The sequence below is a fragment of the Pezoporus flaviventris genome, unplaced genomic scaffold (genome assembly GCF_033815535.1).
Source record: "Pezoporus flaviventris isolate CSIRO_AGI_PZ_B2104156 unplaced genomic scaffold, CSIRO_AGI_Pfla_v1 ptg000013l, whole genome shotgun sequence".
NCBI classification, from domain to species: Eukaryota; Metazoa; Chordata; class Aves; order Psittaciformes; family Psittacidae; genus Pezoporus; species Pezoporus flaviventris.
In genome coordinates, this window is record NW_026892561.1 from 25,959,462 (window position 1) to 25,974,911 (window position 15,450).

At 40.7% G+C, this 15,450-nt stretch overlaps 1 long non-coding RNA gene across 1 annotated transcript; it reads right to left on the reverse strand.

Moving 5' to 3' along the window:
• Positions 1 to 334: 334 nt before the first annotated feature.
• Positions 335 to 4,446, reverse strand: LOC133268199 (uncharacterized). The gene is made up of 3 exons (XR_009742986.1): positions 4,320 to 4,446; positions 3,963 to 4,104; positions 335 to 610 (listed from the first exon to the last, which is right to left on the reverse strand). It is a non-coding gene; the product is annotated as an uncharacterized LOC133268199 (long non-coding RNA).
• Between the last annotated feature and the right edge of the window lie 11,004 nt (positions 4,447 to 15,450).

Consider the following 15,450-nt stretch of genomic DNA (forward strand, 5'->3'; position numbering starts at 1 on the left):
ACTGTCCAGGATCTTCTTTCACAACAATCCCACGCGCTTACAAATCTCCCTTTAAGAATAAAGTGGTAGTGCAAACACCTAATTAAAAAACCGGCTTGTATTCAGAGTTACTAATTAAAAATCCTCATGTTCCCCCGACTTTTTCCCCCCTCTCTGGAAATCTGCAAGTTATTTAATTGAAGTCCCATTTTGTCGGTGCAGATGCACGAAGTGTCTGAATCATCAAACAGATTTAGGGTGTTTTGATTGTTGTGTGTGCCTCATTGCTATTCCCAGAATGTCGAGCTGAGCTTATGCTGATCGGCAGGACTTAGAAGCATGAAACAGTAAAAGAGTCCTTTCTTCTCATCCCAGCCCCATCCCCCTTGCCCCCCTGGATTTACATTGAAACTTTGCCAATCTCAGATCGCACTCTGTCTGCTGCCTCTGCATTAAAATGGAGCTGGCTTGCCTGTTTCTGTGGCCCTGCACTCCATCTTCAGATTCCACTTCACTGCCATAAGATGCCTCTCATGTTGCTTCAGTGAAACTTCTTTTAGAAGACAATTTCTTTTTCTCCCCCCCTTTTTTTTTTTTAATAAAAATCCATCTCTGTTTTTACATTTGTGTGCTGTGTGAAAAGAAACAAGACAGGAAGAGAGAGAAGCCTGTTTTCGTCTAGAGGTGAAAACAGCCTGGTGAGCAGCAGGTGCAAAGCCCCAAAGCAGCTGCTTAGTGCTCTCAAGTTGAAGCGCCTTGGTCCCCCACCCTCCACGCCAAGAGCACTTCATATAATCCTCTCATGCAATTCACACTGTAATTGCAGATATCCAGACTGCTAGGGCTCATTTTATTATTATTTTTACTGATAACAAGATCTGCAAACAGGGGATGAGTCATAGTAATTAGTTGTGTGTCGCTAGGCAGCTTCTGCAGGAGCAAGTTGGATTCTTTTCCTTTCTTTTTCATTCTTTGAGGGGGAGAGGGGGACATGACTGCTTTGCCCCCTCTTACCTCTCCTCTTTCTACTCCTTTGAAGGCCACTCAAACTAGAACATGGGGAACTTTTCTCCTGGCTGTGTAGGTCTTTCTATTATCTTGCTTACCTCATTCACTCCTTGGAAGCCTGTCGGATGGGTGCTAGCAATGAAGATTATTGTCTTGAGGACCAGCTTGTTTTCTCAAGGCTCTGCTTGTTACATTGTTTATTATGGGTATATGGGATCCTTCTCTGACATTTGACCAATCGGCATGGATATCTGTGTAATCATTTCCCGCTGAGGAGGGGACTTTTAATTTATTTATTTTTTTAATATTATTATTACTATTATTACTATTATCATTATATCCCTCAGGACAACTTTTTAGTAGCTTTTTTTCTGGTAATTGATCTTTCCTGCAATCTAGGAATTCTTTATATTTTTAATCACATTATGGATTTCATTGAACACTAGTTAAAATGTTAATTACTGGTAAATACACATTTATTTTTCCATTATGTTCAGAATGAATGCAGATGCCATGAATGTGTTGTCATCTGTAACCCTTATGTGTTATCTCTGTCTAGTAGGACACTGTTGTTTACAGAATGAAAAGATTGAACACAGACATTTGGCTCCAAACTTTTGTTTTAGATTAAGGCTTGATGAGTTTATGCTTTTTGCTCAGTTTGATTTTTTTAAACTAGAATATAAAGGAATAAAAATCAGTTTGATGAAATTATTATTTTTAGTAATCTGAACAGATTTTGCAGTGCTCAAAGACACTATACAAAAGCCTGGAAAATAGGATCCTTTATTTAGCTGCAGAAAGCTTAATTCAGTTGCCATGAAGTCAAGGTAATTTTCTCACTAAGTCAGAGAAACTCTCATCAACATGGAAGACCAGAGGAGCTCCTTCCAATGTGTCCTGGTACCCCACCTGGGGTCCAAATAGACAAGTGTGGCTCTAGGCAGAGGAGTGGAGAAGAGAGTCTGGTACTGACTCAATTTCTAGAAATGTTTTCAATTTGTCTTAAAATTTTTTATTTTCCTGGTTTATAACTGTGTGATTTTTTTAAAAAATGTAAATTACCAAGAACTGTCTTTTATGCTGCAGTTCCAGGTTTTGATGAATAAAATTATTGCTATGCTGATCATTGCAAAAATATGGTTTGAAAGATTCAACAGCTCCAATAACCTCACTTGTGAGAGTAATGCTAAGAAAATAGTGTTTGGCTTTAGCGGTGTTAAAGAACCTCAAGCCAGACTGACACAGAACTAGAATGGTCAAAGAATTATTCTGGGGACCGAATAAGTGAATTATAACGAAAGTGTAAATCAGAACAGTCTAAGGCTGACTTAATCTGTGCCATGCTATCTAGGATGTCAAAGGCTCATTGTGGCACTAAGGAACACCCAAAGCATCAGTACACAATCAGGGAGAGGTCTTCTCATGTTGAGCTTCGCACCTTTTTGATGGCTTTTTCAATAACTCCAAAACTGGGATGGCATAGATTTTCAGCTGAAATATGCAGACCAACTGCAGTGTTAGAAAGTTGTCAGAACCCAAGGATAGCATGGACAATAACCCATCCAAAACAAACTGCGCTGATGCAAACCCTCCTTATTATTACCTTGGCTCATAAATGGATATTTTATTGAATGAACATAACAGCTCTGAGTTCTGGAGCCTCTGGTATGTTGCTTAAAATGTCTTATGGCTTAAGACACATTTGTTTTTAAAAATATCTTGGTAGCCTGTTCTCAGGTTTCAGACCAAAGAGCTGCTGGATTTGGAGCAAAGTAAACACTCCAATACCAATTCCCAGCAGTCAGTCCAAAAGTGCTTTTCCCTGAGGAGACCAACAGGGATGTCCACAAGCTTTCAAAATAAACATAATTCAAGGTGACACTGGCACAACAGGACTTGCATTAACAATATGTCAGAAGAAGTAAATTGCGGGCCGTCAGAGTGGGAGAGAGCAGGTCAAATGATATGGTGAAAAAAACCCACGTTGGTTCCTATGAAACTTTCAAGCAGTTCAATTGGTTCAGTGTAAGAGCTGTTAGCTGTACAACTACTGTGAATTTCATCTATAGCATCAGAAGAGTTTGTATTCTTTGCTATTAGAAATGTGAACATCTTAGAGACACTCCTGAAGATATTTATTAGGCTAAAACGTGACAATGCCTGAATATTTCCTTGAGAAAAGTATTATTCCATCTCAGCTAAAGTTAAAACAGGTCAAGTAAACAGCTCTGAAAGCTGGAAAACTCAATTTCTTGCCCATCCAATTATGCCTAGCTAGACTAGCCGGTAGAATTTTCCATTATGGCTGTTATGAACTGTGGGTGGTCCTCTGGACTGTACCATATGAGCTAGAGCACCAGAGCACAATAAGGCATGTTAGGGGCTGTCAGCGTGTTTTAGGATCTCCTAATTCTTCACTGTAATCATACTGCTGTGTTCAACACAGTATTTGAGATGACCCTTTGAGCAAAAATCCTGCTTTCAGACATCCCCAGACTTTAGGAAAGTTTGAGAGATAAATAATCTTATTTGACTGCTTTTATTAGATACACAATCAAACCTTGGATGCCAATACACATACTTTCTCATTAGACCAAGACTGTCATCTTAGTTGCACTTTCAGGTTCCTCTTTTTCATCCATGTTTATGCATGGATTTTTCTTTATATTTATTTACTTATTTTTATACCAGCCTGCTTTGTGCTGTTATCACCTGTCCTGCATACTCGTTACTTTGCTGTGATTCATTTATTTACTGTTTCAGTGCTGCTTGGGTAGAACATTGTAAAACCTTCTTAAGTACCAAAGAACCTCCTGCACTTACAGAGAAATCTCTTTTTTATTTAAATCAAAGCAATAAAATCCAAATATCTTTTGTTTTCCCCCTCCCAATGCACAGGTACTTTCCAGTAGTTACAGAACTATACAACCACCTTCCAGAAAAGAGCACAAATTTTCATCTCGGCACTTAACCAGCTTCTTTAGCAGTGCAGAGGGGCTGAGAGAGCAATCCTTCCACATGAAATCAGGAAGTTACATCATCAACCTGATAAATCAGTGAAATGAAGCAGCAACAAAAGCAGGATTTTTTGGAAGGTGAAAAATTTCTCATTACCTGTGTGGGTCCCTTCTCCCCACATCATTCATTCATTATCAAGCCAACCCATTTCCAGGTCATGTCTGATCTTTGTGGTCTAGTCACAAGGATTTAAAACAAAAGTACCTTTGAGATGTGCCTTTCACTTGAGTAGATACCATCTGCAAAAGGTCTCCTATCAAATAACCCAAAAAAGTAGGCAATAAATAGGTCACCAGTGTGCTAATACCAACCTGAACCTGCTGCCCACAGGACCATAGCCCGGAGAGCACTAATGTTCCCCCACCTGCCTGTATCTCTCTGCTGATTTCTGCTGTTACTGTAGCATGAGGCAAACTGGTGCTTGCGCAAATTCTGCTCTGTCCCTGAAGCCCATAGATGCTATAATAATATTAAAAGATGCAACATAAACACATGCAGTATGTGGACAGGCATACACCATCCAGTAATTTGCATGTGCAAATACAAGTACCATGTTTAAAATCTGCTTGTGCAACTAGCGCTGCAAGTTTTGCCAAAGTTTGAGAGCAGTAAAAAATCACCATTAAAACAGTTCATGAAAGCACAATTACATACACCAATAACACACCTAACTGCTGTGAGCCCAGTATAGCACAGCTGTTCCCAAACTGTTCTGAAATATTTCAGATTTCAGATTCTGTGCAATCGTGCTGTACTATTTTTATCTCTGCTTGCACTAAGGCTGTGTCAGAAAACCCCAGGTAAAGCTGGGGTCCTTATCCTGGTAGACAATATAAAAAGCCATATGAAGAGGTAATTATCTTAATTTCAACGAAGTTAATAGATACATTGTGGCAAAAATTGGGCAGGCAGAAAAAATGGGTGAAGGCACTTCTCAGAGGTTTCAAGTCAGGTCAAGACCAAAGGTGTTAGCCCACCAGTCCATTGCCACATCCACTCACCCAAAATGAGAGTTTGATTTCCTCCCCTTTCTACACACTCACTTATGACATCTACTAATTTTCTATTCTCACCAGCAATAAGGACAAAGGGCACATGACTGGATTTTGTTCCTCTGTGGCTGACAGCTTGTCACAGCCCTCCTGCAATCTTGAATAACACATGTTGCATCTGGAGTTCTGAGGGGTGTATTTTAAAGTGCTTAGCACCCAGCAGCACTTTTAGGAACACTGACTGTAAGCAAGCTTCAGCCAGATGTTCAAAATAACATAGTACCAGCTTCTGAGATCTTTGGACACTTAGGCTGGGGTTTGAGTGAGAACAGAACAATTTTGAAAATCTGAAAACTGGAGCCTGGTGGATATTTCTAATATAAATATGTTTCAAGATCTAATACTTGTAAGCCCAATATTTTAAGGAGCATTCACAGCTGAACTCTGGGATATCTGGTTATAAAGCTCAGCTGTTTATTGGGGGAAAGTAACTGCTTTTCTTTACAAAGAGAAGTGCACAAAGTCTGTGCAATATGGAAAATTATTTAAAAAAACCTGTAAATAATAACAATTTTTAGAGCCATGTAAAAGAGCTGTTCTTAACCACCATTCCCCCACATTTTTAAAATGGGTACAGTCCTCTTTAGAATCACAGAATTGTTTAGGTTTGAAAAGACCTTTAAGACCATCGACTCCAACCATTAACCTAGCACTGCCAAGCACACTACTAAACCATGTCCTTCAGTGCCACATCTACCTCCAGGGACAGTGACTCAAGCACGTTCCTGGGTAGCCTGTTCCAATGGTTGACAACCCTTTTGATGAAGAAATATTTCCTAATAGCCAATTTAAACCTCCCCTGGCTCAAATCTTCTCCTATCCCATATTACTTGGGAGAAGAGACCAACCTCCACTTAGCTACAACCTCCTTTCAGGTAGTTGTAGAGAGCAATATCGTCCCTCCTGAGCTTTCTTTTTTTCCAGGCTGAACAGCGCCAGTTCCCTCAGCTACTCCTGACTTGTGCTTCAGGCCCTTCACTAGCTTTGTTGCCCTTCTCTGGACCTGCTCTAGCACTTCAATGTCTCTCTTGCAGTGAGGGGCTCAAAACTGAACACAGTATTTGAGGTGCAGCCTCCTTTCATGCACTTGTAGAGAGCAATAAGGTTCCCCCTGAGCCTTCTTTTCTCCAGACTAAACCACAGGTCCCTCAGCCCTTCCTCATAAGACTTGTGCTTCAAGCCCTTTGTGAGCTTCATTGCCCTTCTCTGGACTCGGTCCAGCACCTCAATGTCTCTCCTGTAGTGAGGGGCACAAAAGTGAACACAGGATTTGAAGTGTGGCCTCACCAGTGATGAGTACAGGGGGATGATCACTGCCCTGGCCCTGCTGGCCACACTGTTTCTGATGCAGGCCAGGATACCATTGGCTTTCTTGGCTGCCTGGGCACAAGCTGGCTCATGTTCAGTCGTCAATCAGCATCCCCAGGTCCTTTTCCATTCAGCAGCTTTCCAGCCACTCTTCCACAAGCCTGTAGCATTGCATGGGCTTGAGACTCCATTGTTGTGATCCAGGGGCAGGACCCAGCCCTTTGCCTTGTTGAACCTCTATCAGTTGGCCTTGGCCCATTGATCCAGCCTGTCCTGATCATTCTGCAGAGCTTTCCTATCCTTCAGCAGGTCAACGCTCGTGCCAAGCTGGATGTCAGGCTTTGTCACTATCTTTCCCAATGCATCCCATAAAGGATGGAGATTCTCCTTAACCTTCCTTTTGTTGCCAATATATTCACAGAAACTTTTTAATTTGTCTTTTATGGCAGTAACCAGACTAAGTTCTAGTTGGCCTTTGGCTCTTCTAATTTGCTCCTTGCTTAACCTCACATCATCCTTGTAGTTCTCCTGAGTTGCCTGTCCCTTCTTACAAAGAACATAAACTCCCTTTTTTTTCCTTTGGTTTCAGCCAAAGCTCTCTGTTCAGCCAGGCTGGCCTTCTTCCCCACTGGCTCATCTTTCGGTACATAGGTACATGGCCTGCTACTGTGCCTTTAATAATTCGTTCTTGAAGAATGCCCAGCCTTGTTGGACTCCTTTGCTCTTCAGGACTGTCTCCCAAGGGACTTGGTGAGCCAGCCTCCTAAACAGATCAAAGTCTGCCCTCCATAAGGTCATGGTAGCAGTTCTGCTGACCCTTCTCCTTACTTGTCCAAGAATTGAAAACTATTATTTTTGTCATTGCTGTGCCCAAGATGGCCTCCAACCATCACATCATCCACAAGTGCTTCTCTTCTCACAAAAAACAGCTCCAGTTGGCATCTTCCCTAGTAGGCTCCCTCACCAGATGTGTCAGGACATTATCTTCCACACGCTCCAGGAACCTCCTAGACTGTTTCCTCTCTGCTGTACTGCATTTCCAGCAGACATCTGGTAAGTTGAAGTCTGTTCCCCCCCCCAGGAAAAAAGGCTAGCTATTGTGAGACTTCTCCCAGCCACTTATAAAATATCTCATCTGCCTCTTCATCCTGGACGGGTGGTCTGTAACATACTCCCACCATATCATCTGCTTGTTTGGACATCACCCTGATACTTACCCATAAACACTCAACCTTATCATCACCATCATTAAGCTCTAGACAATCAAAACACTCCCTAACATACAGAGCTACGCCACCACTTTTTCCTTGCCTATCGCTTCTGAAGAATTTACAGCCATCCATTGCAGCACTCCAGTTGTGCAAGTCATCCTACCGTATTTTCGTGACGGCAACTATGTCAGTTTTCCTGCTGTTTAATGGCTTCCAGCTCCTCCTATTTGTTGTCCATACTTTGTGCATTGGTGTAAATGCACTTCAGTTGGGGTATTGATCCTGTCACCTTTTTGGAGGGGGAAGTCCTAATTCCTATGTAACCACTCTCAGGTGCTTCCATGGTTTCTAATACATCAACAACTCCTGAGTCTTTGCTGCTGCACGGATCTCCATCTCTTACCTCCGCTGAGGTGGCAGACTGAAGGACCTCACTACTACACCATCCCTCAAACATTGGCATCTAGCGAGCTTTGGGGTCTACACCCTTCTACCCCAAGTATCAAAGAGAAGGGTGGTCCCCAAGGTTAGTAGTACTCACACTTACTTCACCCAAGCCCAAAGCCAAATTCTTTAAGAGCTTTTATTCATTTTTATTGGCCAGAAAGGATTTGTTCATCAGAGTTCATCACAGCTGTGTTTTATTTTTACCTTTCCATTTCTTTTTCAGAGCGGGCCAGCCCTAATATTTAAAACTCCTCCTGCTCCATTTCTTTTCATTCTCTCTTTCTTCCTTCCCCCTCACCCCCTCCCTGTGTCTCCTACTCTGTTCCCTTCAGAAGCCCCCAGGATGACACTGCTCATTGATGCTTCTCCTTCATTAGCATTTCTGCAACTTGGCTCAGTAGTTCCAGAGACAATCCGTCATGAGAAAACTGAAGAATGTGCCCCATTTGCATGATTCTGTGCCAGAATGCAACTTTTCTCAGCTGTTCATTGTGTATTTTCCCCTTCAGCCTTCAACTTTCCCATGAAGTCCCAGAAATCATATTATAGAATTCCAGACCAGCTGCAATGCTCCAAAGATTAGTTTTATGGACATTTTTAACCAACCTCACAGCTTTACAAAGAGAATCACATACATAAGAAACAGTTTTACTTTCTGTTGTTACGAAAGGCAATGTGCTTTAGATGAATAAAGTCCTTTGAAACGATAAGAAGGAATTTATGCCCTGTGATGAGAATGATCCAATAACTGTTGTGAATACTTAGGCATATTTTTAACTTCCACTTGTCCTTCCTTAATTATTTTATTCCTCTTTCAATTACATGTTTGTAATCCATTTTGAGAGTCTTTCCGAAATGAATGAATATGCAAACAACTTGATTGAAATGCTTAGTGCATATGACTAAAAGTTACTGGCTCTCACACATCAGCAGAACAAATCAAGCTTTTGGTTAGTTGGTTCTGGAAATCAAAAAGTGGTTTATAAAAAAAGACAGGCAGATAAAACCTGCTCCTAATTACTTTCTTGAGGGCATCAGAATTTGTAAAAGTGAAAGAGTTTATTATATTAAAAGTAAGCAAGAAAATGAAAATTGGTGTAAAGCAATCAAACTACTTTGTCAATTAAAATGTATCCCATTAGGAAAATTAGGCACCTGTTCCACAAAAGTTAGACAATAGAGCATGGGAGGAGAACACTGCATTTTAACAATCTGGTTGCTAATTAAATTCTTTACTTTTTCCTATGTAAACCAATAACTATCATTTTTCCCATGTCGTTTTTAACCTACCAAAACGGAATTTGCTTTTAATTATTCTTCCCCTGTAAAACACCAGATTTCTCCTGTGCTTCCACAGCCGTAGCACAGAGCATACAAACATATAACCAAACATTTTATATACAATTCAGAAAAAAAAATATCTAGACACTTCTTAATACAGATTTGTGTGCCCCTGTCCCCTCCCCCCAATGAGGTTGGCTGAGTAAAAAGCATCTTTGCTAACTCAGGTAAATATATTGAACAAACGCATAGACACACTCAAACTATGTGAGCATATACTTACATACACACTTGCATTTACATATATGCATTTATATATGTTGCTAAAATCCCATGGAATTAAAGCTTGCCAAGATTATACCTTCATAAACAGATAAATTAGGGCCCTTCTGATGCAAAAGATAGGTTTTTTGGTGAGAAGCTCACACGGTGATTAGAGTGAGGTTGTGGAAGGTTTCATTAATTATAGGTGACTGATTTTCCTCTCACAGGACAGCTCAGGTCCCCCCGCTCCCCCCGGCAGCTCATCTTAAATTGTTGTCTAACCTTTCCCTTAATTCAGCTCATCTTGAGCTGATGGGAACTGCTTTCATTCCACCTCTTGTGGAGGTAATGAAACAATCTTCTTATTCACTTGGCTCCTCTGAGCCGGTGACACACAACAAAAAACCCAGGGCCCTGATTAATGGCTGCTAATTAGCAATGTTAATGACCAGGTGTCCAAGAGCATGGCCAGCTTCTCTCAGCATGGAGTGATCCCTCAATGAGGGCCCTGCAAATCCAGCCCCAGTGACCCTTCCCCTCAGCTGCCAGTAATGAAGCTGAGCTCTCTCATTACACCCAGGAGAGGCTCACGGGGAGGCCCAAGCCTTGAGAGCCAAACGTCTTCCTTCGGGTCTAGTAGGCCTTCCATTAATTAAGGTCAGCAGTTTTGCTCTCCCCCAACCCAGCTTTTTCCTCCTTAGAGGAAAAAAAAAAAAAAAAAGCCACCAAAAAAAATTCTCAGCCCTCACTGGTAAAAGATTTGGACTGAGGGAGACTTAGCTCTTTTGGCTGTCTCTGTTTTCTCAGTGATAAAGATGCGGTGTTTGGGCTGCTCACAGCCCCTTCCTTCCCCTTGGGTTTTGAGTCTTCCTCAGGTAGCCATGCAATGAGGGAAAACCCACTGGCTGCAGCAGTCACTCCCCATCAGACCCTACCTGATAACCTCCCATATTGAACAGAAATAGAAGAGCACAGAGGTGGAGTGATGCTTGTGCTGACAAAGCAAAACCATCACATATATCAGTTAAAAAGCCAAATACACAACTCCACAGGTCAGACTGGCCACACAGAAATGTATTTATGTATTATGCCTCATCAATACTTTAGTCATATTTATGATTCTTAATTTCAGATGTCTAAAAAGTGACTTTCAACATAAACACCAAACATAATATGCCGTTTTGAGCAGTTTATTTGGCTGCAGTTTGTGACTTCTTTCATCTGGCAGCACAAAGCAGAGATGATTTCTGCTTTCTGCCTCCAGGTTTGGGAAAGCAGAAAGGGGAGTTTGCCCCATCCAGCTGTGGCCCTGGCACAGGCAGAACTGCCAGCTGCTGCCTGAGCCTCTGATCATGACACAGCCCCTGTCTGTCACTATTGGCTGTGGACAACAATAGTTTGTAGGTTTTAGAAATTTATCTTGGTTTTTGATGGGAGGGGCTTCTTAGAGATGGGAGGATGTTACATCAGTGTGCGTGCAGCACTTCTACAAAAAGAAAAAAAAGACAAATGTTTAAAGAAACAGAGATGTGGTTTACTTTTGCTTTGTTAACTTAGCAAATGTAGTGATGAGCAAGAAAAAATCCTTGCAATGCGCCTGATGGCAACCTGTGTGGTAAAGCTGTGTGCTCCCTAATATCTGAAGTTTCTGGAAACTATAAGTTAGCTTTACTAGCTTTAACTTTGACAGTGTGAATCCTTTCTTTTAATTGAAAGAATATTATTACAAATCGATCACGTCTTCCAGTTGTGCACTGCATAACAAAGGCACAAAATTCACATGCACTAAGAGGGAGGAGTTACGGAGCTGATAGAGAGATACCAAGCTTTTTACTCTAGGTCATATCTTGAGCTGAAAGTGACAGAAAATTAATACTGCAAGAATGCCGTTTGGTGGCTGTTCCAATAAGGGGGAACCTAGCTCGAACTATAGTGTGTAAGCGCCTTACAAATGCATTATCAGTAGCCGGGGAGGTAGCTGGACACAGTACTGCATTAAGTGTTTTTCTGTAAAGGGAAAATCACTGCATTAAAGGGTGGTTTCTGTCTAAATGTGTAATATTATCTTCTCCCAAATGACAGTTATTCTCTGCTCTCTTGACTACCTGGGCATTACAACAGTGGCTAACATGACAAATTAATATCATGATGATAATGTGTTTGGCTTTTCCTAGTGAAATTTATTGAGCTATGAAAAAGAAGAGGTGCTGCATTTTCAGATGATCGGGAGCCTGAGCACAGGTGACACTCCACCAATAAGCCTGCACTCCAGTTACTGGAATTCTGTGCATAAATAAATTACTAAACTTTCAACTTTTCCCCTTTAGATTATTTTACTAGTACATAACTTGCCTAGAAAAAAGTCTTGCAAGATATACTGGCTCATTCCCAGTCGATTACTTTCTCTCCATGGGATCATTGGACTTTCTAAGGGCACTCAGCCTTGAAATCGTGTTGCTTTCACCTTGCACACAGCGGGTTATTCAGTAGGGACCTGCTCTGGCTCTGGTTTGCTTCACCTGAAATTGTAATCCTGCAGTAGGTCAGCTGTCTTTTAAAAGGTGTTTTTGAACCTGACATGGATTTTGGATGAAGGTTTATATCTATTCCCTGTCTAAAGGTGCGCATCGACTGTCATTACAGATAAGAAAGGTTCAGTTCCCAGCTCTCCTAGCAGCCTCCTCAGAAGTTTTGGGCAATTTACTTATGGCCAATGAGGGTTGCTGATGTAAAGATGCTATAGTGATGGTTAAAACATCAAAATTAGGAATTAATATATTGATTAGAGCTTATTAAAGATTTGGCCAGGTATATAAAATAAACCAACAAACCAAAACTAGAATAAAAATCAGCCTCCCCCTCTTTGCCTCAGCTCCCTATGTATAAAGCAAGCATAATACCATCGCCTTTATTTTCCCCCCTCAAGGCAGACTGAAGCAAGGACTGACCTTTCACGTGCATTTCTGTGGCATCAAAATCCTATGGGAAACAATTGGCAATTGAGGGCTTTAGCTACATGACATAAAGAAGAACAACTCAGTTTTCAAAATATCATTCACTCCTATAACATCATTTCTAGCACTGTTCTGTTCATAAAGCCATGAACAGCAAGGCAGCTCTGGCAACTGTAAGAGCTTTTGTAACTCCATCCTACGCATCTAATTGATCAGCTATGCCAAAAAGAACAAAAGTCTTTCTACAGCTATAGTTATTCTATTACAGGTTATGCAGATAAAGTTACAACTAGAGCCAGACACATTTTTCCCAGATAAACCTTTTTCACTAAGAAATACACATATGATCAAAAACTTTTCATGAATGGGTATTGAGTTGTTTTTTTTTTTTTTTTAACTAGGAGTCTGAAATTGTTTTCATTCTAAATTTACTTGCAGGTAACTGCAAATGTCTAGGAAGCCTGAAACAGCTCTTCAGTGAAATATGAAATATTTTTCACTGTTTTAGCTCGCTAAAATTTTTTGCACAAAATTTCACTTCAGGCCTTCATGTCTGTTATTTCATACACACCTCTGTTACTGAACAGCCAGTTACCTGAACAGCTTCACCAGCCACCCTTCTGCCTCCTGTATACTTCTCCTTTCAGGCAGTGCCTATGATGCCTTTTAAACGTACTCTCAATACTATTTCCTCCTCTTCTCTACAGCACTGCTGAAGTCATGGCTTTTGGCTGCTTATTACATATTGGTAGTTCATTTATGAAGAGAATAGGGATCAAAAGCAAATTTTTGCCCGATTCTAAACTTTTCCAGGCATTGTGACACAGCTTCTATTCAGTGTTCCACAGGGAAAGAAGAAATGAGGAACACGAGGGCAGTGACTGCTATGCAGGCTAAATCTCAGTCACTGATGCCAAAGACATTCTGTCACTGACTTCTGTAACAACAAAAGCTAGGAGCTTTGGAAGATGAGAGACCTTCATGGAGTCATGAAATCAGTTGATAATAAAGATGCTTATTCTATTTAATCCTGTAGGGACCATGTTACATGAAGCATGCTCTTTAGCAAACTCTTCAGCAACCACAAGATCAGTCTCCAAAATGTCTGAAATCCTCTTGATACTAGCAATACTTTGCTTTTATACCATCTAGGTTTATGACAAATAGAAAACTCCTAAAAGGATAATGCTGAGGAGCACACAGCAAATGTAAAGTTTGGGCTGAGAGTTCTAATTGCTGGTTCAAGTTCTTGACTTATCCAACAGTTTATTTTGCAGCTACATTCTATCAATCAGGATTTTACTGGTGGTTTTCCAGTTGCTTTTTCTAATCACTTTCCATTATAATCCTCTGCCTCATTTTCCCCATTGAAAAATGGACATGTCACTAACTTTTCCACAAGATAAGGTGAAGCTTCATTTGTTAATGTTTGCAAAGCAATTTGCAATTATTGGTTTGTAGCTGTGCTAAGTACAGTGTACTATTAATAAAGTAATTACATGAAATAAATAAGGGATGAATTACGTGGATTCCGATAAAAGGCAACTGGTAACAAGGTGAGAATTTTGCCCATTATTGGAGCGCATAGCTCCATAGGCGAATTAAAACAAGGGCTCTGTCCTCAGAGTTTTGGGCATTCCAGGCTACATAATTGATTTGAGAAGAGCTACTCCAGGCTACTGTGTAATTACAGAAGTATTCACTCTTCTGGCTCCCACTCTCCTTGTCATGTTCTACCTCATTGCTCTTTATGATAAAGCCTTTGTTGATGAGGGGACGGAAGCAGTAAGGACAAATAAAGCAATTAGCAGGTAGGGGAATGCTACCACTGCTTAAGGATGACACACAGCTTTTACTGAGACATTTACTAAGTTGAAGACCAGAGCCTGCAGGTCAGAAGGAAAATACAGGTAACCCAGAAGAACAAAAAAATCTAAAAAAAAAAATTAAAAAAAAAAGACTGTTTCTCATATGTATGTGTCATATAAGAAGTCTTGGCAGGAGGAAAATAATAGTCTATATCAAAACCACAATGTTTTTACTTTGAATAACTATATTTTAGTGAGATTATCTTCCAACTGTGTAATTTTTTTTTTTTTTCTAACTAGTCTCATCACTAGAGTACTCCTCTCGGTTCAAGTTTGCATCGGCAGTAAGCAAACACTACTTTTGAAGGGCTAAAATCTCATTTTAAATTGCTGTAAAGCCAGCCAGGAGAGGGAGCCAAAGACCTCGAGCAAATCTTTCTTCCTGGTTCTCGAGACCCTGGGAAGGAAGCTGAGCCATTTTGGCAGGGTCTGTGTGAATGTGTTGCATGAAGAAGGGACAAAAGTGACTGGGAGACAAAATAACATATGGAGGCCCCAAGCATTAAATGTTGGATGACTCATGGTGTAAGGAAGAGAAGACAGCAGAAAGATAAAGAGGAACGAGTGAAAAGAGTGAAACTGTAGTTTCTCACTTTTGATGTTTCCATTGTTCATCAGGAGACTAGTTTATGAGGTTATTATATTCTGTGTACTCTAGCTCTCTTCATAACTTGCTATCAGTTGAATTCAAGGCAGGTATGAAGAAAATGATAGATTTTCTGCAAAGTGTGGCAAACTAAAATTATGGCAGGTCTAAACTTGTTTCAGAACTACAGTGCCAGGCACTGAAATGCAGAGGCACTGCTGCTTCTCCAAAGACATCCCAGTGGAGTTTGAATTCTGATCTCCAGAAAAAAAGTCCAAGCTATTCTTTATCTCTGTAATGCACTAATGAAGATGCTAAGAAATTACTATGGTGCAAGGAAATTACTAAGATTAGTGGGGAAAGAAACTCCCCAAACCAACCCAACCCCCCCCCCCTCCCCCCACCTCCAACAACAAAATAACCCCACCAAAAACATGAGAGGAAAACCAAACACATTTAAAACTTTTAAGT